Genomic DNA, 25,000 nt, shown 5'->3' on the forward strand with positions numbered 1-25,000 from the left:
ATTAAGAATCTTGAGAAAATCAACCACAATGAGAGAGTTCATAGAACACTGTGCTCCACACAGTCAAGTGAAAAAGGACATGGGAAGGGTCTTTTCAACTCTTGCTTTACATTTCCGAGCACAAGCTGTATTAGCTTTGTTCGTGAACTTTGAACAACAGGCATGAGGGTAACCACATGAAGCCGATGGGTCAACCAGAACAGTCCAGAGCCGAACCTTCTGAAAAGACTTCTTGGAAAAAACAAACTATTTTGGAACGACCTTTGAGATAAAGATGTACTAAAAACAAGCAGATTATTTAGACGAACTTAGCTTTGTCGTTGCATCGCTATCACCGCCATTTTGTCTGAATCTCGCTGTTCATCTGCCCTGAGAGTGTGTGGCAAATATGATTGGTCGACGGTGTAAAATTTTACCCAATTACGATGAAACTGAATGGTTTTAAAAGGGCAAACAAGGCGATTTGTGTTCAACAATGTTCAAAGGAGGAGAGAGAAGATTGCGACCATACTCTGCGCGGAGCGTTGGTGCTGCATAAGCAGTCTCCTTGGCTATTGGACACAATCCTGGACAGGTCGCCACTCCGACACAGTATCCCAGCATGCTGGCACTAATTTTGCCGACCTCGGAAGGATGACAGGTCGAGTTAACCCCATCTGGTATTAATTCAACAGCTGAGCAGGATTTGAACTCAGGACCCGAGGATCCAAAGCCCACCACTCTCACCATGAAGCCAACACCAGGCATAATGTTCAAATGTAGGATTCAATTGAAATTTTAAAAAAGTTCTAAAGACTGTTTGAAAAAAACAAAACAAACCGTTTGTTCGGAAGTTCACCGCCATTGATGCACCATCTTTTACACCACCATATTTAACATGTCACATTAGATCTTCGTGCCTGTTATTTGTGTCCTTTATAACACCCATAAAAACAATACGTTTCCTGTTTGGAATGATTTTCAATTTATTTGACTGCCAGCCAGACAGACAGTAAAAATATTATTTCACTCCTTTGTGCACATGCACGATCGGGACAATTGCAGAGCCAAAGTACTAATAAACTACAGGTTCGTTTTCTAATTCATGTTCTGATTCATGTTCAAATATATAACATTCAATTGAAGTTATTCCTTGATCATAAACTGATGTTTGTAGACAGACAGACAGACAGAGACAAAGTGAACCAATTGCTTAACCCCATTTTTTGCTTCACATGTGCGGGGTAATAAGTTTTCATACAGTTGTTTTTCAGACTTGCCTGCATAAATTTTACACACTAAGTATTTGTGCAACAAAAAGATAGTGTAGATGAAGCTGATATGGTGAAGCAGCTCAAAACTTAACTGCCAATATTCTGAGTGCCCTGGGAAGGCAGCATACTCGTATGTCATTTTAAGAGGAAAATCCATTCTCACCCGTTGTCATTGACTGACATGTTAAGTTGTAAACATTTTATAACATCACTGAGATATGACCAATTTTAATCCCACCACCCCCTTTTCCATCTTGAAACTTCTTCGAGCCAAGAGCCCACTTGGTTGATACATTTTGTGACATACTCAGTAAATCAATGCCATGTGATACTAAAATACTGATGTGGTATTGATAAGGGAGACCCACTGACAATCCAGGAGAAAGACACTAAATTTTCCTTTTAAAATAAAATGTTAAGACCTTATGGGTCATGTTTTGCTCAGGAGGAAATGTTTCAGGTGATTATCCATCCATTAGGACCATACTCTGTGCAGAGCGTTGGTGCCGCCGAAGCAGTCTCCTTGGCTATTGGGAACAATCCTGGACGGGTCGCCACTCCGACACAGTATACCAGCATGCTGGCACTCATTTTGCCGACCTCGGAAGGATGACAGGCAGAGTCAACCTCACCTGGTGTTAATTCAACAGCTGAGCGGGATTTGAACTCAGGACCCTAGGATCCCAAGCCCACTACCCTAACCATTAAGCCAACACCAGGCACATAGGTGATTATAGCAGTTTCTTTAGAAGTTTACCAAGGGAATTTTTCACACAATATGGTCTTACCGACTTATGTGTGCAAAATAAACATCAACAAAAATATCTATAACATTTCGGTTTATGTAAAAATGAGTGCAATTATGATGCTAGTTTGTCCAATGTACATTACTATTTAAAAAAAAAAAACATTAAAAAGGCTTCTTTGACATTCCCATCTGAGCACGTTATTCATGATGATGGGATCCCAGCTTCAAATCTCATGCATTGTGCATCGTCTATGGATGCCCTTATAATTCATGTAAAAATACAACGTTGTCAGCTAATTGCCTTGTATTATGTGCATTACATGCACAAAGTACTGCATTCATCACTGTTTATAAACCTGATATCACCATTGGAAAAAAAACAACAATATCCCCCTTCCGCCACGCGAATGGGGAAAAACTGCAAAATCAATAAAACGCTATTAACAACAATGACTAAACAGAACTGGATGAAATATGTGAAAATATATGAAGAATGGAAATTTGCCAAAAAGTCAAGTTTGTTTAAGTGCATGGCTCACAAAGTGGGTATGCTGTGGTATGTTTGTGGGAAATTCCACATAAAACTATTATGAGGTACTTAGACAAATGATCAATGGTCAGAAATGAAAGTGGACATCTTGAGGAACCTGTAGAAACCGGCAATATCATACTCTCCATTTCCCTGTTTTATTAAAGATGAATTAAAGCAACAGAATATGGGTATTGTAACCTTAGAAATGTTACAGTTTGATTGGTAATATTTTTATTTTACCATACGTTTCTTCTGTGACAGTTATTTTGAGTGTGGTGACTCAGAATGTGAACTTTGGTGTCTCTTTTATGTTTTGATGATGTTCTGTCTCCATATTCGGGTTATCTGGCATCTACCCTATCTGATGAAATAATGGATTCGTACATAACGCTTCGTGTCCACTGCATCAAGCAAAATAAGGAGTCCAGTGTTGATGTTTCTTATGATTTTTATTCCAAATCTCCCTTAATTTCTTGGACATATGACAGAGTCTAATGGCAGAAAAATATAGATCAAAATTGTGATCAGAAAAATAAAATTTGGACTGCAAGTAATCCCGTCTTGATTTTCATGTCAGTCCCGTTATGTACGAATCATCATCTCTGGTCGGACGCAAATAACGCTAACATGAGAAAATCTTGCTGTCTTGCAAACTTCCCCGATTATTGGATATAATACGCACTTGCAAGCATGTCAGCACATTTCCATTCGCCGTCGAGCACAGCGTTTGTCTAGGTGTCCGTGTCTTTGCGAGAGCCGTAACGTACGAATCCAGCGGGAGGACGCCGAGCCAAACGAGGTGACTCGCAGTTGTCTGATAATTCTTCATTTTAACCAACGCTATAATTTTTTGGTACTTTGTGAGGATCCGAGAGGTAAGAATTATGTTTTACTTTTCATGTTTAAAGTGATTATTTTCAAAAGTTCGAAAGAAATAGTTTCGATTTTAACGTTATTTTTCGCTTTCAAGTGTGGCTTTCTTTGCTACTGAACTCGTCTGTGTTTTCTTCGTAATTTATAACATCGGACTCTCTCAAAATGTGTTGTTTTTTTTTCTTTTTCCTGTCACATATTGAGCTTTTTAAAAAAGGCAGAGTAAAAATTTTCTGTTTCTTATCCCAAAATATAATATTAACGTTGTTTTTTTCATCTGATTCCGTACATAACGCTGACGCCAAGCTCGAAATTCAAACGTGTATTTAGTGTTGTATATATTCAGTGGTAACTTTAAAACCGGACATGCTGCAGGTTTAAAAATTTAGATTTAGCTATTTGAATACATGCAGATTAACATAATGGGTTGCATTTCATGTTTGCCAAAACTTTTTTTTTGCTCTTTGTGTAACAGTATGTGTACCCACTTTGTGAGCCATGCACTTAAATTTGATTTAATTTCTGTAAAGGAACAAATGACACATTCACAATTAACCAAGATGTATTGTGTATTATGACTCATGTCGTAATAAACATTCATAACACGTAATTATGCACATACAGATTGTGCAATAGGACTTCAAGTTCATCTTTTTCTCAGGTAATCCCCCATCCTTAGACTCAACATAATTTATCCTCATTAACCCTCCCCAAGCCTATCCCCTTCTAGGCCATGCCAGATATGGCCACCGTGCATGCCCCCCCACCACCTCCCAGCAAACCTATGTTTTTTTTCTGAATCCCCTGGATATACTGAACATGAATATGAATGTTAACATTGAAAATTTTGGGATGCACTACCTGTTTTGACCTTTTGAATAGGAGTACCGTAAAATTATACTTTTATTGATTTGCGTCAAATTCAATTTATGGATGGAATCAAAATGGCATGCAGAAGGCCCAAATCATATCCAATATACATGTACGATGCATCAAATTGAAGATAATTGCATTCTGATCATCTGTATATGTCTAACAGTGTTGTACATTAAATCTAAATGAAATTATATACATTTGAGTAGATATTCCCTATCTTTCGAATAAACACAAAATCAACACTCCGTATTCCTCAATGAATATATTTGACATTATATGAATGTTATTGCAGATACAGACTATTTAATGATATTGAGAAACGGTTTTAATTACCTTATATTTCTTGAAATATGAGACATACAGGAATGGTGTCGGTGTTGGAATGGGCCGTATCCTGAACGGAAAGCGAGTCGTCACAGTCGATATTTGTTTACATATTATTTAAGATTTATTTCCAAAACATTCATGTTGAATGTTTCCCTCCAGGCACTCTCGCTCCATGCAAGAAGAGCCTGGAGCAACACATCTGGAGAGTCAACTTCCAAATTGGCATTTGAAAAAGAGCCCATGTTGGAAATCTTGAGATCCCTGAGCCAAGTGATGGACATGGGTGGATTTTAATTGAGGGGAAGCTGGAGCCTCCTTGGAACGAGGGAGGGGTCCTGCCACAGCAGTTGGCAGATATCGCTGAAGATTCAGCGAACATCAATGACTTGGACTCGGAATCAGACATTCCAGATGAATCGGACTATCTTAATGGAGACAGCTCAGAGTCTGACAATGAGGAGGATTAGTTGCAATTCACGTTAACGACAGGAACATTCATTTATATTGGAGTATACTTCTGTTTTGAATTGTTTAGAATATATGTTGTATTTAAATACTTTCCATGTTTGAGATTTGGTTATGTTATTTAGTTCCATGAATATTGTATTCAATATGATGCGGATATAATGCAAATATAAACACTTTTATTCACTCTGAAACGTATGCTTTCTGCAGCCTGCATTGGCACTGTAAGTTGTAGATGTATGTTTGGAAATATGATGGATGAATATGGGAAGAAATATGAAGGGAAATGAAATACTGCACGTAAAATATTCTTGTATTATAGGTAACTGACGTGATCTGGATTATGGAGATATAGACTGGAAATGTTTATGTGCAATCAAAATATCGTGTAGTTTGGTGATGCTGATGGTGGCCATCTTGGATTTTTTGGTTGCTTTCAAACTATACTATTTAAATAATATTTTGTGTGGTATTATAACTAATTCTCTGTAATCATGGTAATAGTTTGTCAAGTAATATTCCATAAAAGTGACCACAAATGTGTATTTCGTCAAAATGTGGTTGATTGAAAACATTATTTGTCTGAATACCCGTTTGATGCTTATTGTGTGATAACGTTGTATATTTTCATAATAGTTGCTTGATATTTTCGAAAAATAAAAGGTAATTAACACTGTTTCTCACTGTCATTGAATAGTCTGTATCTGCAATAAAATTCATATAATGTCAAATATATTCATTGAGGAATACTGAGTGTTGATTTTGTGTTTATTCAAAAGATAGGGAATATATATTCAAATGTATATAATTTCATTTAGATTTAATGTACAACACTGTTAGACATATACAGATGATCAGAATGCAATTATCTTCATTTTGCTCCATCATACATGTATATTGTATTTGGGCCTTCTGCATGCCATTTTGATTCCATCCGTAAATCGAATTTGACGCAAATCGATAAAAGTATATTTTTAGGATACCCCTATTCAAAAGGTCAAAACAGGTAGTGCATCCCAACATTTTCAATGTTAACATTCATATTCATGTTCAGTATATCCAGGGGATTCAGAAAAAACAAAACATAGGTTTGCTCGGAGGTGGGGGGGGGGGTGCACTGTGGCCATATCTAGCCCATGGCATATTATTTTATAGGTTATTTGTGTTCTCCCCTTTCTCTCCACCCATCTTTCCATTTTTTGTTCCATTGTTGTTTCATCCGTTTTCCCTTCCTGTTCTTTCAGTTCATTACTTAGGGGTTGAGCTAGTATCAATAATTCTTCCCTTCACCCATTCTTCCAAGTGTCCCACTGTGCGTCCGACTTATCCTGCCGCTGGTGCGTTTCCCTGCTTTTCACTGTATAATATTGCTGTTCTGTTCTCTTCTGTGTTCTAGCTCTTCAAAGAGCCTGGACTTTGTTTCCAAAAAATAAAATTCCTTTAGTTATCTTTACAATGTAGCAGAGCTACAAACTTTTCTCCATAAAACAATTTGATCTCCGTTAAACAATTCTCAAAGGAGCCTCATGTTTTTGTCCATTTATCCAAGGAAACTATTTTATCCAATTCAATGCTCCGTTGGAAGATCACTCGCTCTTCATGGAGTCCCACACAGTTTTTGCATGGCTTTTTTTGGATATGTATCCTTGGATCATAGAAGAGCAAGGACACAGGGGGGAAAAGGTGATGTATTGACAGTGGGACAGTGGGGTGGCAGGGAATGTAACAAGAGAATAATGGAGAGCAGGGGTGTAAATCTATAGGTAAGGATTAAAAAGGTAACATACGAGGTGTGTTCAAAAAGTATCCGACCTTTGTTCATAAAAAATACTCGTATCCAGAAACAACAAACTTACACTAATCTCCTTCAAAGTAGTTCCCTTGGGCTGCCACACACTTCTCCCAACGGTTCTGCCACTGTCGGAAGCAGTGCTGGAACGCCTCTTTTGGGATGGCGCACAGCTGGTCCATCACATTCCGCATGATGTCTTCTCTGGACTGAAATCTGGTCCCTTTCAGGGGCATTTTCAGCTTGGGGAAAAGCAAGAAGTCACACGGAGCCAGGTTGGGAGAGTAGGGAGCCTGACGCAGCACAGGTGTGTTGTGTTTGGCCAGGAAACTCTGTATCAAATGTGAAGAATGGGCGGGTGCGTTATCGTGATGGGGCTGCCAATTAACTGCTGCCCACAGGTCCGGCCGTTTGCGTCACACAGCGTCATGAAGGCGACGCAGTACCTCTTGGTAGTAATCTTTGGTGATGGTTGTGCCGTGTGGTGCGTACTCGTGATGAACCACGCCATGGAGTCAAAGAAGACGGTCAGCATGACTTTGACATTGCTGCGGATCTTCCTTGCTTTTTTTGGCCTCATAAACCATAAACCCATAAACCCAGGTCTCATCGCCAGTGATCACTGTGTTGAAGAAGTTGGGATCGCTGTTCACAGTCTCCAGCATATCCTGTGCGATCTCCAAACGGAGTTGCTTCTGCCCGATCGTTAGCAGCTTTGGCACAAACTTTGCTGAGATTCTCCTTAAGCCCAAATCCTCAGTCACAATGGAATGAACGGATCCAATGCTGACGCCCGACTCGTCTGCAAGGTCTCTGATCGTGATTCGACGATCCTGCATTAGCAGGGTCCTCACTTGGTCAATGATTATCTCATTTCGGGATGTTGAGGACCTTCCAGAACGTTCTTCACTTTCCACTGATGTGCGACCATCTTTGAAGTGGTTGTACCACTCTTTTATCTGTGTGGTGCCCATTGCTTCGTTCCCGAAGGCCTGTTGAATCTTGCGGATCATTTCCACTTGGGAATCGCCAAGCTTTACACAAAATTTGATGCAGTAGCGTTGTTCAAGTTTTTCTGCCATTTGGTCAAAAACGAAAATCCGACGTTGCTCACTTACACTTCCTCACTCGTCAGCGGTCTGTCGGCGACTGACAGCTTCTGCAGGCGGGAAAATATTCACGGATATGAATTAGGATCGCCTACATACATGCACCAAACCACGCCTCCCTACCTTCATTTGTTTACGCACGAAAAATTAAGGTTGGATACTTTTTGAACACACCTCGTGTGTATATATATATATATATATATATATATATATATATATATATATATATATATATATATATATATATATATATATATATATATATATATATATATATATATATATATATATATATATATATATATATATACATATATATATATATATATATATATATATATATATATATTTATTTGACAGTTATTGATGTGATCAACTTGACCCAACATTTTGCTTCAAAGGTTTTGATACTCATTCAATGGCTCTGGGTATTACTCAACTGGCCCGAAAATGAAGAATTTTGAAATGATTGCAGCAGTCTCGAAAGGAACAGACATGCCAGGCTTCATTCATGGACACTGCGCTCAGTACGTAGCAGACAATGTACACCACAATTTATCAGAACACATGAAGGTCATGACACATTTTGTAGCATTGAGATGATAACAACTGTGCCTCCAGAAACTGGAACACCCAAACCTGTGCCAAAGGCAAGTGCAACATTGAAAGACGTTGCTGTTGGGTGAATTGGAATCCATTTCTACAAGTCAGAATGGAATGGTTACTCATCTCTCAAGTACCATGATCTCCATGTGAAATCTGAAGAGGACTCAAAATTCCAGATGAATCTACTATGGCAGATATCCTGGCCACTGAAATCTTCACGCCAATCTTGGCTCGGTTTTACGCAGCTGTCACATCAAGGAAGTCATCCAGAAAAATCATCTGTACTTTTCTTGCCAATGATCGACATGAGTTCAAGTGACTTGTCCTGCATCTTTTCAACTTTGAGGTTTCTCAGTAACCAAGCTCGAAAATACGATGTAACTCCTCTCCTGACTTTTGAACAATCACTCTGGTGGAAAGCTCAAACTATTATTCCAAGTGAGCCAACAGAAAGTGACCTGCGATCAACTGTTCTGTGATTATGGGCATTTCACAAAGATATTTTCTTGAATGCATTAGACAAATGCAGGGTCTGGACTTGCTGACGTATTGGAGACTGTACATTCACCAAATGATGTGCGCCATATGATGTCAGGAAAGGCAGCTGACAGAGCACTCCAAGGTCATTTCCTTGTTAACACCGCCGTAAATGCTCTTCTGCTTGAGCAAGGATTCCAGGATTCCTGGTATTCTGTCGGCAAATAGACTGCAAAGAAGAATTTTGACCAGACTGAAGCTGAATCTGTCATTGTTCTGAAATGGTGACTTGACGAGGCAATCAACAATCCAGATCTGAAAGAAAGTTCAGAGGTCTTTGAAATTTTTGTGAAAGAAGCAAAGTTAGTAGAGGAAGCAAGCCTGGTGTTGGCTTAGTGATGAGGGTGGTGGCTTGGGATCCTAGGGTCCTGAGTTCAAGCCCCGTTGGCCGCTGAAATAAAAAATACAACAGGAGGTTAGGTTAACTCAGCCTTTCATCCTTCCGAGGTCGGCAAAATGAGTACCAGTGTCCTGGTAAGGGGGACACTGCATCAGCTGCATAGCCACGTCCCAACCAATGATGCAACCAGGGGAGAGAGAGAGGAGATAGAGATAGAGATAGAGATAGAGATAGAGATAGAGATAGAGATAGAGATAGAGAGAGAGAGAGAGAGAGAGAGAGAGAGAGAGAGAGAGAGAGAGAGAGAGAGAGAGAGAGAGAGAGAGAGAGAGAGAGAGAGAGAGAGAGAGAGAGAGAGAGAGAGAGAGAGAGAGAGAGAGAGAGAGAGAGAGAGAGAGAGAGAGAGAGAGAGAGAGAGAGAGGAGATAGAGATAGAGATAGAGATAGAGATAGAGATAGAGATAGAGATAGAGATAGAGATAGAGAGAGAGAACAGGAATGAAGTGTTTACTCATGTTAAATTACAAATCCATCCATCCATTGGGACCATACTCTTTGCAGAACATTGGTGTTGCCGAAGCAGTCTCCTGGGCTATTGGGCACAATGCTGGATGGGTCGCCACTCCGACACAGGATACTCGAATGGTTCAATTATTCCAGCAAGCTGGTACTCATTTTGCTGACCTCGGATGGATGACAGGCTGAGTCAACCCCACCTGGTATTAATTCAACAGCCAAGCAGGATTTGAACTATGGACCCAAGGATCCCAAGCCCACCACCCTAACCATTAAGCCAACAGCAGACATAAATTACAAATGACAGAGTAAAAAACTTTCGTCAAAAGTCAGAAAACTTGTTTACTTCGTACATCTATATGCACACGTTTGATATTCTTAGAAGATTCATCAAATTTGAGAGAACAGGTGACTGACAAGTGCTTCTTTTATGACTGTCACAAATGCTTCCCTATTTTGCCGATTCATCAAGTCAGTTCAACTATACCTGCAGAATACAATGGAACTGGAAAAGACACAGTCCATCTTCACAAGTTTTCAAAAGAGATTTCATATTGTGTGCCACAGTGAGCGATCTTTGGACGAGTCCTCGACTGATTTTCATCATTGAACAAGTGTTGATGAGGAGTGTGTACACATCTGGTGGTCTCACTCGGAAATGGTTGAGTGCACTTCAGACAACCTGGCATTTGTCCTTCAGTGTGAACTCTGTAGTGTTCCATCATCACTGTTTGATTCTTCATATTTATGAAGACAGCCCAAACTGGAGCCATTCTGAAACATGCTGATGTTCATTTTATTTTGTTAGTGATGGAGGAACTCTCCTTCAGTGTGTGACATGGCCTTGTGGTCCCACCTATAGTGCTATTATACAGATCCATGCCGACTATGCATCTCAGAGGTATAGAAAACCCTCCATAATGTTTGAAAAAATATGGAAATGAACATTATACCAAGGACGTGGCTCATAGCAGAAGGAACAGCTCACAAGGAAAGAAAGTAAACTTCCTTGTAGATATGATAATTTGCTCCAATGAAGAGAACTTTCTGGCCAACCCATCAAACAAGCAATGGTTCATCTTCCTTGTCAGTGACATACTCTATATAACTATGGATGTATCATCCAACATGCCTGTGGAGACGCTGATCAAACATTGTTCAAGCTGCAGTTGAAATGGCCAAAGAACATAAAACAGTTCTGCTGGAGAGGCGACTGATTATTCATTCTTTTGTGTTTTCATGGAGACCTCAAATCACATGACAACATATTCATGCCCAAACAAAAGGCATCTTCAAAAAAAAACAGAAAGATATGGAACATCAGGGAAGTGAAGAGGCAACTTGGCCCAGACATCTATTGCAACCTTTTGTTTACACATGCACTCCTTGGATATGATCAAACTCCACGGTTATTTGGAGTTGGAAAAGGTGTTGTCGTGAAAAAGCTTCACTAGCATCAATCTTCCATGAGAGATCAACCACAGATTATGTCATTTGAGCCTTTTCTCAAATTACCTTATCCTTTTCTCAAGAAAAGGCATTGGTGGTTGTGTTGAGGACAGGCCTGGTATGAATTCAGATGCTTTTGTGAAAAGGTAAGGGGAAGCACAACAATTGTTCAGCCTCAGATTCTACCTCTTTCAATTGCAGCTATAAAGTACCACTCTATGCATGTGTATTATCAAGTCCAGGAATGGAAAGGTGAGCTACCAGGTGACATGATTTCACAAGACTGGGGATGGGAGCAAAACAAAGGTCATCAAGTCCCTATCCAGTCAAGACGTCCCACCAGCAGCATATATCTGAGTTTTTGCCTCAACTGTAAAACCGACTGTGTTTCATAAAGATGCAGATGCAGAAAGCATGGCCTGGATTGCACATCTGGGTGTGGCGAGTGTCGGGGAGTAAGCCATGCCAACTCTCGGTGGATGGCCTTCAGCATCGAATATTATGACCAATGAACCTGTTTATTGTGTGCAAAAGCGGAAGCTAGTGCTGTGACATTAAAATCTATTATAACTGTGATGCGATTATAACCCAATTGCTGTGATGCGAAATGACATGTGAAATGATTTGTGATCGCTGTGCCGCTTGAAATGTAATTCACTGCTGGACAATAGCTGATAAAGTGGCTCTCATGAAGGAATGTTTATATCGCCGATTTGCAGACATCTCGTTAGCTATACTTTTCATGTTGTACGGCAATGGTTTCTGAATAAACCACAACAATATTTTATCTTTATTCATGTTAGCCGACTTCGGGGCTGATTGGAGTGGCTAAAAAAGAAGACGAGAGCAGACAGAGTAAAAGCTAAAGAAGCCGAACAGGGTCTGAGAACAGGGGTAATGATGCCATCTGGATTCGCCATCGATAATATAAAGGGTTGAGACTGAAAATAACTTTATCCACCTTCTTGGGTATTGCAGATGAAAAGCGAGAATACCTAAAAATCAAATTAACAATTAAATACTACATCAACAACAGCTGATGAGATACCGGGCGTAGTGGCGTGCGCCTGTAATCCGGCTACTCGGAGGCTCGGGTTGGAGGATCGCTTGAGGACGGGCACTCTGTGCTGGGCCGCGCTATGAGAGGGTGTAGGGCAGCCCGGAATCAAGGCGAAACCCAATCCTTATCCCTGTATCATAAGAGGCGACCAGGGTTGCGTCAGGAAGGGCATCCGGCGTAAAACCTGTGCCAAATCAGTATGCGGATCATAACGAATGATCCGCTGTGACGACCCCTAACGGGAGCAGCCGAAAGAAGAAGAACAACAGCTGGTGTGAAAAAATACTTTAGGCCTGAAGAAGTCGGTGTGGTAGCAGATGAAATGTCACCGGAAACTGTCTCTTCTCACCTGTTTGGTGGAGAATTGGAAAGGTAAAAAGTTGGTTGGATTTTCCTCCCTTTTTCAAGCACTGTGCTGTATATAAAGTCTTTGTGCAAATTTGAACTTTTATAACTTTTGATGTACACATGATAGAAACAAACTATAAATGGTTCATGAGAGCATAATTCATAAAGTTTGTACTCGATACAGTTCAAATGTTTCGGCAACAACATAACCGCCATCTTTCGAAATACATCGTTCAATCGGAACTTCCAACTTGTTGAAAACATTCTCTAATTTTAGTCGAGTAATTTCATGAATTCCGTGGTTTTGATGAGTAAATAATAGCTTTACACAGTCCCATAAAATGTAGTCCAATGGGGACAGGTCAGGCAAACGAGGTGACCAAGCAATTGGTCCACATCTACCAATCCACTTGTCTGGGAAGACATCATTCAAGAACCGTTGCGCATTCAAAGCATAGAATGAGGGAGCCTCGTCTTGCTGGTACAAGGTTATTGAGAGATTTAAACATCATAGTTTCGGAACCAAATGTGGTAATTGTAGTGGTCGACTTTACCATTGATGTAGAAGTTTCCTCATCAGAAAATGTTGTCATCAATAAACCAAGGGACATTATGGATTTACCAACAACAAGATGAAGTAGAACAGCACTCGATGGAGCGCATACCTCCTCCAGGCCATACATTTTATGTTTTGTATCCCACTGATCGGCTGGATCTGAATAGATCCCTTAACCCAAATCTATTCAGCTCGTTCTTGTCACCTACCCATCTCATCCACCAAGTTTTATCTGAATCCATCCATAACGTTTTCAGATAAAAAAAAAAAATGAAAAAATTATTGTATATGGATCCAGATTTTCACCAAAATCTAATCAATTACTTCTTATCATACTCCCAACCTGTCCACCAATTTTTGTCTGAATCCGTCCATAACCTCGTGAGATATCCTGCTCACAGACAAGACAGACAGACAAACAAACAGGGTTGAAAACGTAACCTCCATCCACCTTCGGTGGTGGAGGTAATAACAACATTAACATCAACAAAACTTTTATGAATTGTGCTTTCATATGCTATTTACAGTTTGTTTCTATCATGTGTAAATCAAATGCTATAAAAGTTAAAAGTTGAACAAGGACTTTACGGACACTCTGTTCTATATCAATCCGATATGATGTACCAGATTGTGTTACAGAGCTTTGGTTCTGCTGAAGCAGTTTTTGTCCAGGTATCATGCTGGGTGGTTTGCCATCCCTCTCTCAGCTCCCCGCTCTTCTAAAATACTGGATCAGCCACAAAGGTGTAGAGCAGTAGCATGGTGGACCTACTGTTCAAGTTTTTTAAAAAACCCACAAACGTCAAAATCAAGTTATACACTGCTCAATCTCACATAGAGCCAGTCATTGTACAATCACATGTGCAGTCCACTGTTATAGAAGATACATCTTATCCATCCATCCATTGGGACCATACTCTGCACAGAGCGTCGGTGCTGCCGAAGCAGTTTCCTTGGCTATTGGGCACAATCCTGGATGGGTCGCCACTCCGACGCAGGATCCTCGAATGACTCGGTCATCCCAGCAAGCTGGTACTCATTTTGCCGACCTCGGAAGGATGGCAGGCTGAGTCAACCCCTTGGTGAAGTAATTCAGCGGGCAACGAGGCTTGAGCTCAGGACCCTTGGATCCTAAGCCGCCACCCTAACCACTAAGCCAACACCAGGCTTACATCTTATCGAGACAACACAAAAGGTTCCTTCATCGCCTTCTTGGAACATATATGACCATACAATCACCCATCAACGAGTATCGAATCCTGATAATGAAACACCCATTTCTGGATGACATGAAATTTTATAATTGATTTTATTTTGATAATAAAATCCTGATAATGAAACACATCACATTAATATGCATTTTATGTCATTAAACCATGTTTATACGTTTTGACTATTGTTAAAATGCATGCAGGATGCGCCTTGTAATCTCTGTTAGTAGCTGGTGCTGGTCATGCAAGCATCTTCGGCTCAAATCCTGTGAGTTTGCCATGACAATTCCCCTTATATTCTCTTATAAATCCTTGGTGCATCTTAATAACCTCACATCTGCGGGATGCTCCAATTATAAGAATTAAATTCTCACTCCATGCCTTGAATGAAAATATTTAAATTTGACCAATAACGTGACATTGAATTGAGTTAAGTCTCTTAGAAGGAATTGCCTGCCATATTGAATGAAAGTTTCTGTAGCTTTATTTCAGTTTATAAAACGACTTGGGCTGTCTGTCTTGGGATAAGCATGACTGACCTCCAAAGCTAGTCTCCTGAGGGACAAGCTTTGGAACCCAGTCATGCTCCAAACTACAAATTACATTTTCTTGAAAACTGATGGGCCCTGACTGCATGCAAGGCAACTCATTCAGGACCTTTCATCAATTGGTCAATCCAGTGTGATATCATCACTGTTGCTCTGCTGGGTTATTCAAATGAAGTATTTTTGACAAGTACCACTCATGAAATATGGAGTGACATCAACAAAGCAACATAGAAATTCTCTTTTAAATCAGCTGAGGTTCCAGAAGCAAATCCCAATCCTTGCTGCTGCCTCCTTGAGATGGATTTTAACCCACAAACCATTGTTATACCACAACAGTACCATGACCTGAGGCCACACAGTATCAATACCCCAAAGGCAACTACAGGCAATTGTTGATGAAATTATATTTAAAATATAACTTTATCATTGAACAAATACATTGATCCCCAGAAATCGGATTCATTATATAAATTATTGAAACCCGGGTTATGGGTGATCTTGCTCCAAGCATACAAGTATGGCTCTGATTTAATGTCTGACATTGAGTACCTCCATCCATTGTTGGGAGATCAGAAGCAACATATCCAGGGTAGAGTCACCTGGTCTGAATCCAAATTGATGATCGGAAATCAAGCCATTAGAGAAGAGGAACGATTTAATGTCTGAAGCGATGATGGATTCCATATCCTTGCTGATGATTGGGAGAAGGCTGATTGGTCTGTAGTTGCAGGGATCTGTTTTTGCCCCTTTTATGCAGAGTGGTAATGTTTGCTGATTTACAAGCAGATGGCAGATGACCTTGAGCAAATGAGAGGGTGAATAGAACAGAGAGCGGTGAGCAAGAGCAGAGGAGCAGGTTTTTAGGACACGTGGGCTGATGCCGTCTGGAACGGTTGCAGAATCTGAGTCGAGGTTTGGCAGCAAGCTCTCCACTTTGTCAGAAGTAAAGGACACAGAGTCCAGGGACAGCTGAGGGCGACTGGGTAAGGTGGTTACAGAAAGCGATGTGTTTCGGACATAAGATTACGATGCAAACATGGAGTTGAGGCATTCGGCCTTTTCATGTGCGGTATCAGCGTGTGGCCATTTGAGGTAAGGGAGGGGATGGAGGGGGAACAAACACCAGAAATACGCCTGGTATTGGCTTAATGGTTAGGGTGGTGGGCTTGGGATCGTAGGATCCATGTCCAAATCCCCCTCGGCGGTTGAATTAATACCAGGTGGGGTTCACTCTGTCTGTCAACCTTACGAGGTCGTTAAAATGAGTGCCAGCTTGCTGGTATCCTGTGTCAGAGTGGCGACCTGTCAAGGAATGTGCCCAATAGCATATATATTTATACATATGTATAAATATATATATATATATATATATATGTATAAATATATATATATATATATATATATATATATATGTATAAATATATATCTTCTTCTTCTTCTTCTTCTTTCGGCTGCTCCCGTTCGGGGTCGCCACAGCGGATCATCCATATGATCCGCATAGTGATTTGGCACATGTTTTACGCCGGATGCCCTTCCTGACGCAACCCTGGTCGCCTCTTACGACACAGGGATATGGTACACCTATTTTAACCGGGGTATACACCGGCCCAGTATACTGGTACTCATTTCGCCGACCTCGGAAGGATGACAGGCTGAGTCAACCTCCTGGTGTATTAATTCAGTGGCCCAACGGGGCTTGAACTCAGGACCTTTTGGATCCCAAGCCGCTGCCTTAACCACTGCGCCAACACCAGGCTATATGTATAAATATATATATATATATATATATATATATATATATATATATATATATATATATATATATATATATATATATATATATATATATATATATATATATATATATATATATATATATATACAGAATGGGATTACAAGTCTGAAGACGACGATGGTTCACGAGCGGTATTTGACGATGTAGATAGTTTCAGAAGTCAAGGATGAGGCAATGTGATAATGTTTGATCAAGTTATAAAAATTATCAATATGATGTGGTACGAGTGACAGGTTATTAGCTGCAAAATGTCGAAAACCCGGTTTCGTTCAACATTCAAAATTTGACCTTTGCATAACCTTTAAAGGTCACAAAACAATGTTGTGGACATTAAAATAAGGAAACAGGATATGTGCTATAGCTAATTCTAGTTAGTTCATCGAAGGTCGAAAACCCGGTTCGATTCCCACAACTTTGAAAATTTGACCTTTGTGAACTTTAAAGGTCAAAGGTCAAGGATTATGACTTTTGGTGCAAAACTTCCTCTGGAACACTCCAGGAAACATATAACGTCATGTATGCTATTTGGCATTTCGCACTCCTCGGATTATCCAGACTTTGATGAAATCAGCGTGAAAACAAACTTGAAGGGGGCGCCATGGGCAAGGTGTTCGAGATAGTGAAAAATGGTTTCAAGACTTTAGGTAGGGAATGACCTCAAGATTATGCATAAAAAATATTGTCATCCTTGCTCTCAAAGTTTGGGCAGTCATATGATTTTTATGTCAAAATTCGCAATTTTCTAAATTCGTGACCCTGTGACCTTGACCTTGGGACGAAAATGAAAAATCGAGCTACGTGGGGCTATGAAGGTGCCATTGGGCTAACCAAATACCGAAACCCCTGTCAGATTCAACAAACCCCCTAGGAGAAGATGCAAATTGAAATCGGCTACCCCCTAAAAACACGTTTTTTGCGTGTGGCTCTGCCCATAATGGGCGCACCACGCCCATTCTCAGGAAAGCACAACTAGATCATGATATAAACCTCCCACCAAAATTTTTTCAGGATCCGATCAAAACCCACGGAGCTATGCTCGGGAGAGACAGACAGACAGACAAGCCGGTATGCGGACATGGGTAGTCGACTACCCAATAGAACCTGATGCAATGGGCCCGTTCGATGGGGAATGACCTGAGGATTAAGCACAAGAAAATTCATGATTCTAGCTTCACGGGTTAATCCTGCAGATTGTTTTTTCATTAAAAAAAAACAATATGGCTGCCGAATCGCATGACCGATGATGTCATCAATTTTTTTTTCTGTGGATCAATTTATCCCGAGATACCCTCTAAAATTTTCATACTGATCGGAAGTAGCGTTCAACATATGCAATTATGACATCATGAAGAAGGGGCACCTATGACGTCATAAAAAATTAATTTATTCCCCATGACAAGTACTTGCCATATGCCAAGTTTCAATTTTTTTCATTGGTGTGGTTTCAGAGATCGACGTCCAAAGTTTTTCAGTTTTTCCAACATGGCCGTCACACTACGTGAACTATGATGTCATAATTATTAAAACATTCTGCATGAGTAATCGCTCCGATGGTGAAACTTTCATCTCGATCTGATCAGCCAGTGGTTCTTAACCAATTTTGAGTCATGGACCCCTTTGAGAATCTGGTGAAAGCTATGGACCCCTCCCCAGAAAATTGCACATAAGCACATAAACACAAAATTTTGCATACAATGAATAAATTTATTGTGTAGGAAAATTATTTCCTTCACATACCGTCATAATCGGAATAAAAAAAAACGATCTTTACAAAGAATATAGCTCACTTTTTTCATGCAAATATCAATGACAATTTCTTGAATAAAACTGAAATATATCCAAATTGTGCAAAAAAATAAAAATAAACTTCAATTCTGCTCAAAAGTACATTTCAGTGAGAAGGCTGTTGTTGTTTAGCTGCAATCAGAACATGAAATTGTGGAGTGGTCTTTGACAAGGCAACACGCACGTCATGTTTGACATCCAATATATTTCGACTTTTCGTTTTGATGGTAGCAAGTGCTGAAAATCCTGACTCGCAAAGATATGTGGTTGCAAATGGAATCAGAGCTTCCATAGCTCGCTTTGCCAGATGAGGGTAGGCTTGTGTCAAGGAACACCAAAATTCTCCAAGACTCATCGAGTTGAACTCATGTCGTATCATTTCCTTTGTCCTCAGGCCAATGAGGTCATCTTTAGAAAGGTCTGCATCAGTAATACAGTTTATATCAGCAAGGAAAGGATTACGAATCCACGTTTGAACTTTAAGGTCATCTGAGCAGAAGTAACCTTCGAAAGAGTTCTGCAGTGTTTCCAGGTGTCTGCACATTTCTGCCTGCAGAGAAATTGACAGGGATTTGTCTCTCTTGAGTCCATCCTGCAGAAGCACTTCCTCCAGCATTGGAAAGTTTGCACAGTTGTCTGCCTCAAATCTCCTCTTCTACAGTGGCAGCTTGGCTAAAAGAGCTTGTCTTGTAGGTTTTCAGCAGCATCCATAATGGTGACTGCAGGGCCTTGAATCGAAAGACTTACCACATTCATGTGGCCAAAAATATCTGTCAAATAAGCCAGCCATGAATGAATTCCTCCCTGTCAAACTGTTCCGAGAGTGGACTTTCCTTTTCTCTCAAAAAAGGTGAAACTTCTGCCCTAAGTTCCATCAAGTGCTTCAAGATTTGTCCTCTGGAAAGCCAGCGAACTTCTGTGTGCTAGAGAAGAACTTCATATTCTGCTCCCATTTCGTGACAAAACCTCTTGAAAGTGCGATGATTCAGAGCCCTGGCTCTGATGAAGTTGACAACTTTCACGGCGGTAGACAAGACTTCTTTCAGGATTGTTGGCAGAGTCTTTGATGCCAGTGCATGCCGATGTGGAATACAGTGAGTCACGATGACGTGAGGAGCTTCTTTCTTCACCAGAGCAGTAAAACCAGATGTGTTTCGAAGCATCTCAGGTGCTCCATCTGTGCACAGAGTACCCAATTTTTTCTTCCAGTCAAAGTTTTGCTTGGCAAAGAAATTTTCAACATTTCTAAGATGTCAATGGCCTTTGTAGTTTACAAAAGGGGCTCACAAAATAGGAATTCTTCTTTGATAGCATCAGCGTGCACATAATGGATGAAAACAAGGAGCTGGCTACACTGAGAGATGTCAGCACTTTCATCCAGTTGCATACTGAAGGGAAATGGCGTAACTACAAATTCCTCCATGACCTGCTTCAAAATATTACAAGAAATATCAACTATTCTGGAATGTATGACATCATTTGATAAAGACACTGCTTCAATTTTCTTCCTCGACTCCAATCCACAAACCAGCTCGACCATGTCCAGGGCACATGGCTTTACTAAAGTCTCTCCAATTGTGTGTGTGGCTTCTTTTGTTTGGCAATGTGATAAACAACCTTGTAGGATGCTTCAAGACAAGGCTTTTGTGTTGGGGCAATTCCAAGTTTTGGCAAAGTTCCAACCTTTTCAAATCGAGCCTTCTTTGCACAGAAAAGATCCACACTGTCTGATGTATTTTCAGGATAGACAGACGTGAGGTGCTCCTTCAGCTTTGTTGGTTTCATGCTTCCATTGTAGGCCATCAGCCGTAAGCCGTATCGTGCAGTTTCGTTCCAGTCATCGGGGGGTAGACAAAACCTTGATGATATGATAGTATATATCCAAATACATACGTATCCAAAAGTTCTCCACTCAAATAGCTGCAGTTATTGTGTATTTTCATCTTGAAAATCGATGCATTCCCTGCGCTCTCTCATTTGAATTTTCTCCAGTCGGATCACGTGTGGGCCACGTGATGCCTCAACAGCCAATAGATCGGCTAACATCGTATGCAAATTACGTCAGACTGCTATGTGACCAGCTAAGTTGTCTAAAATGGCAGCTTCCTGCAGGGGGGAAATCACCGGCAGCTGATCGGCGATTTATCGGCGATTTTTGATGAATATGGCCAGTGAGGACGCTCCCCCGTGTATTATTCACCAGGACAATGTAGCGAACGAAGAAGTCAAATGTTTTACGTCTGTAAGATGGGATAAATGGAGAGAAAGTGTCAACAAATGGCTCGTCTTAAATGGTCATGAATGACGTTTAGCCAAGAGTGCCGGCGCGGGAGGACTAACTTCGATCATGGGCCTATTGTACCCGGAGTGCCGGCGCGGGAGGACTAACCATTGTGCAACGCCAGTGCATCGACCCATCGACCCTGCCTCGGACATCTTGATATATAGCCGGTCAGCCACGGCTGGCGGAGCAGACAACTGGGCAGTCGAACCGGCGCTGATAGACACTTGAGGCGCATCCAGTCAGCGTGAGGATTGATTTTGCCGCATTGCTAGTCGTGTGGCGTCTTCGTCTGGGAAGATCAAGCCTCGCCTCACCATCGTCAGGGTGGCTTTGGGCCAGCCCCGCAGGGTTGAGTCGATGTAATGGGGCGCCAGGCGGTATCGTGTGTCGCGGAGAGTTGATTCAATTTTATTTATATATTTTACACCCATGTAGTTCTGTTTTAGTGTTGAGGACGTTGCAGACCTCACGGGGTGTACACGTATTCTTTTTGCATCGACAAAGCGACGGTAGCAAGTGTCATGATAGCCCAGGTGACTAGGGATTTCTTCACACTCAATATACACACGTGCACTCTCGGCTAAACGTCGTTCGTGACCGTCTAAGACGAGCCATTTGTTGACACTTTCTCTCCATTTATCCCATCGTACAGGCGTAAAACGTTTGACTTCTTTGTTCGCTACATTGGCCTGGTGAATAATACACAGGGGAGTGTCCTCACTGGCCATATTCATCAAAAATTACCGATAAATCGCCGATCAGCTGCCGGTGATTTCCTCCCTGCAGGAAGCTGCCATCTTGGGCAACTTAGCTGGTCACATGACAGTCTGACGTAATTTGCATACGATGTCAGCCGATCTATTGGCTGTCGAGGCGTCACGTGGCCCACACGTGATCCGAGTGGAGAAAATTGAAATGAGAGAGCGCGGCGAATGCATAGATTTTCAAGATGAAAATACACAATAACTGCAGCTATTTGAGTGGAGAACTTTTGGATACGTATGTATTTGGATATATACTATCATATCATCAAGGTTTTGTCTACCCTCCCCCCCCCCCCCCCGATGAGTGGAACGAAACTTGATTTTCAGGCACTTCCTGAGCCATGGCTGATGGCCTATTGGCAAGAACCTTGCCACACAAGAAACACTGTGGCTTTTGTGTCCCATCACGTTCAGTGATGTAAGTAAAACCAAAGGATACAGAGGCTTCATCTTGCTTCCTTTTCTTCGACATTTCCAACTTAAGCTAGGTCTGCAAAAATAATAATAATGATAATAATAATAATAAAATTAATAAAACACTGTGATGTAATTTATATGGAAAACAGTAACCAGTGAACAAAAATTAAATTAACAAGTTTAGGTCAGCTGTGTGTACGAAACATAATTGAGGCATGCTTTTCATTAAATCTCGGATCTGCTGGATCAACTGCTGGTCACACACAAAACAAAACAAAAACACATTTTTCGTGACTGGATCAAAAGGCACCAAGAATGGCATGCTCAAAGGAATTGTTCACTAATCCTGGGTACATGATATGTCAACATCGAGTCCCCTGAAATATGAGACAAGCTCAATGATTCCACTGCAAATTAATGATAATTACCTGGGTATGGGGTATGTAAAATATCTTCGAATAGAAGGAAATGGAGAAAAACATGGTACCCCAATATTTATATTCAGTTTCATGCATTATTTATCTATTAAACTATGGAGAAAGATATACAACATATTGTAATGTCGAAAATAAATTAAGATAGAAACATGGCAAGCAGGACGGACCAGTGCGTGATGTAGGTGAATGGAAAAATTATATTGATGGGTAATTGAATATCCAGTGTAATTGTGTGGGAAAAAAAAACATGTATCTGAACATACTATAAAGTTTTAAACCTCACCAGTATATGAGAAGATTCCTGAGTCGTGACAATCCGTGGAAAGTGAGAAATAAGCACTTAATTATGGAGTGGCACTGGGTGGCGGTCATGCAGACGATGATACCAAACTGTAAACACGAGGTTGAGTGGCCAGCGCTAAAATCTGGGGCAGGGTACGTTTTTTTCAATTTCTATCGATGGGAACTATTCCAGAAGTCATAACCTGATGATGATGGCGACTGTATGTTACCTGACTGTGTACATTCAGTAGCATCCCATTTCAACCTACCTTGCAGATATACTCGTCTTCATTAAGCAAGAATAAGTACATAACATCCTGTACAGAGACAAAAAATAAAACATTTTACAAAAAACTGGGTCCAAGGACCACAGGGGTCCATGGACCACAGGTTAAGAACCCCTATGATAAGCGGTTGCGGAGAAAAACACTGAAGTTCTGTGCAGACAAACAAACAAACAAACGGACCCAAACGCAATACCCTCTCCTTTGACGAGGGTAACAAACAAAAAACACTTCACTGGCTCCGGGTCGGCCACGAATGTGGAAATATTAAAATATTGCTGAAAACCTTGAAAGCCCAAGATAAATTTAGCTTCTAAATGCAAACGTTAAATAAGAAATATATTGATTTGATTGATGATTGATTGAGTGTGGATACCGACTGTTTGAGTGTACATTGAAATTGCATATCAGACCACCCACATGTTGCAAATGGATCTTAACCTTTTGAACACTGAGCTCCTTGGACTTTTGGCTCCCCCACCCTGGGCTCCCTGGAGAAAAATCTGGCCACTCAGGCATGTGTACTTTGAATAGCAGCTGGTAAACCGGTCGGTCAGGTATATTGGGGTTTGAATAGCGGCTGGTAAACCGGTCGGTCAGGTATATTGGGGTTTGAATAGCGGCTGGTAAACCGGTCGGTCAGGTATATTGGGGTTTGAATAGTGGCTGGTAAAACAGCCGCGAGGGTTCAAAGGGTTAATATTGCTGATGGAGGATAAAAAAAAAAGATGAAATAAATAGAACAGAACTCGGAAGAGCACATACCTCCTGAACAGTTTATGTTTTGTATCCCACCGATAGGTCGGATCTGGATAATTACCAAAATCAAATCGATGTTTCCTTGTTACAGACCCAACCTGTGCACTAAGTTTCATCCGAAACCGTCAATAACTTTGAGTTATCCTGCTCACAGACAGACAAACAGACAGACAGACAGCCACACAGACAGGGGTGAACACAACTCCATCCACCTTTAGTGGCGGAGGTAATAAGGACAATCTTTTGTATTATTGATTATTCCTCCCCATCCAAATGTCGTATCACATCCTTTCTTCAACCGATTTTTAACATTTAGCGAAAACGACCCTTTTTGGAGTCCACCCTTGGAGCCCTGGACCGAATCAATTAATTGACCGATTCATTCATATCCAATTGGGCCAAAGGTGCAGCATCCCTTTCCACGAGCAGCTCCACAAATTGCCTGTGGGGGATTTTACGGCGTGTGTGAAATTGATTAATGAGCTGCTTCAGACATTTTTATGTGGTTTGACAAAATGGCTTTACAAAGGACATGTTGAAGCCAAGAAAGTGCGGCAATATTCAATTGCATGATACAATATGCCAAGGTTATACGGCTAAATCTTAACCTTTGTCGGCTACGGTTAAATCTTCTTGGGTAGTAGGTTGTCGACAGCAACCGCTCAGGGTAGTACTACCGCTCTGACTTCGGAGCGTTAAAGTGGTGCCCGGAACCATCTTACACTCTCCATGTAAGGATTGCTGGTCTCACTTTCTGTCTCACTCAAACATTAACTACCGGACTAGCTTTAATATCTCTTTCTTGTAAACACTTTTCTTACTCACTCAATTTCACTCCTCACTTTACATCCTCTCTTTCATTTCTCATTATTTAAGGCCTGGCCTCGATGAGGACTATTTAGTCTGCGACTGGAGCCTTCAACATAAATAAATAACTGAAGCTCCACATCTGGAATTACTCATGTTATGGTTACTCTGACACATTATTACATTAGAAAGACGTCATATTTTGCAGATTAAAGGGCCAACACATATATATCTCATGAGGGC

At 40.8% G+C, this 25,000-nt stretch overlaps 1 protein-coding gene across 9 annotated transcripts in view; it reads right to left on the reverse strand.

Moving 5' to 3' along the window:
* Positions 1 to 25,000, reverse strand: part of LOC147030900 (protein ENTREP2-like) — a 312,148-nt gene that overhangs the window by 145,735 nt on the left and 141,413 nt on the right. The gene's annotated exons all lie outside the window — the stretch shown is intronic.

This window comes from Eptatretus burgeri, chromosome 3 (genome assembly GCF_056783735.1).
Source record: "Eptatretus burgeri isolate ZD-2024b chromosome 3, Ebu_testis_v1, whole genome shotgun sequence".
Lineage (NCBI taxonomy): Eukaryota > Metazoa > Chordata > Myxini > Myxiniformes > Myxinidae > Eptatretus > Eptatretus burgeri.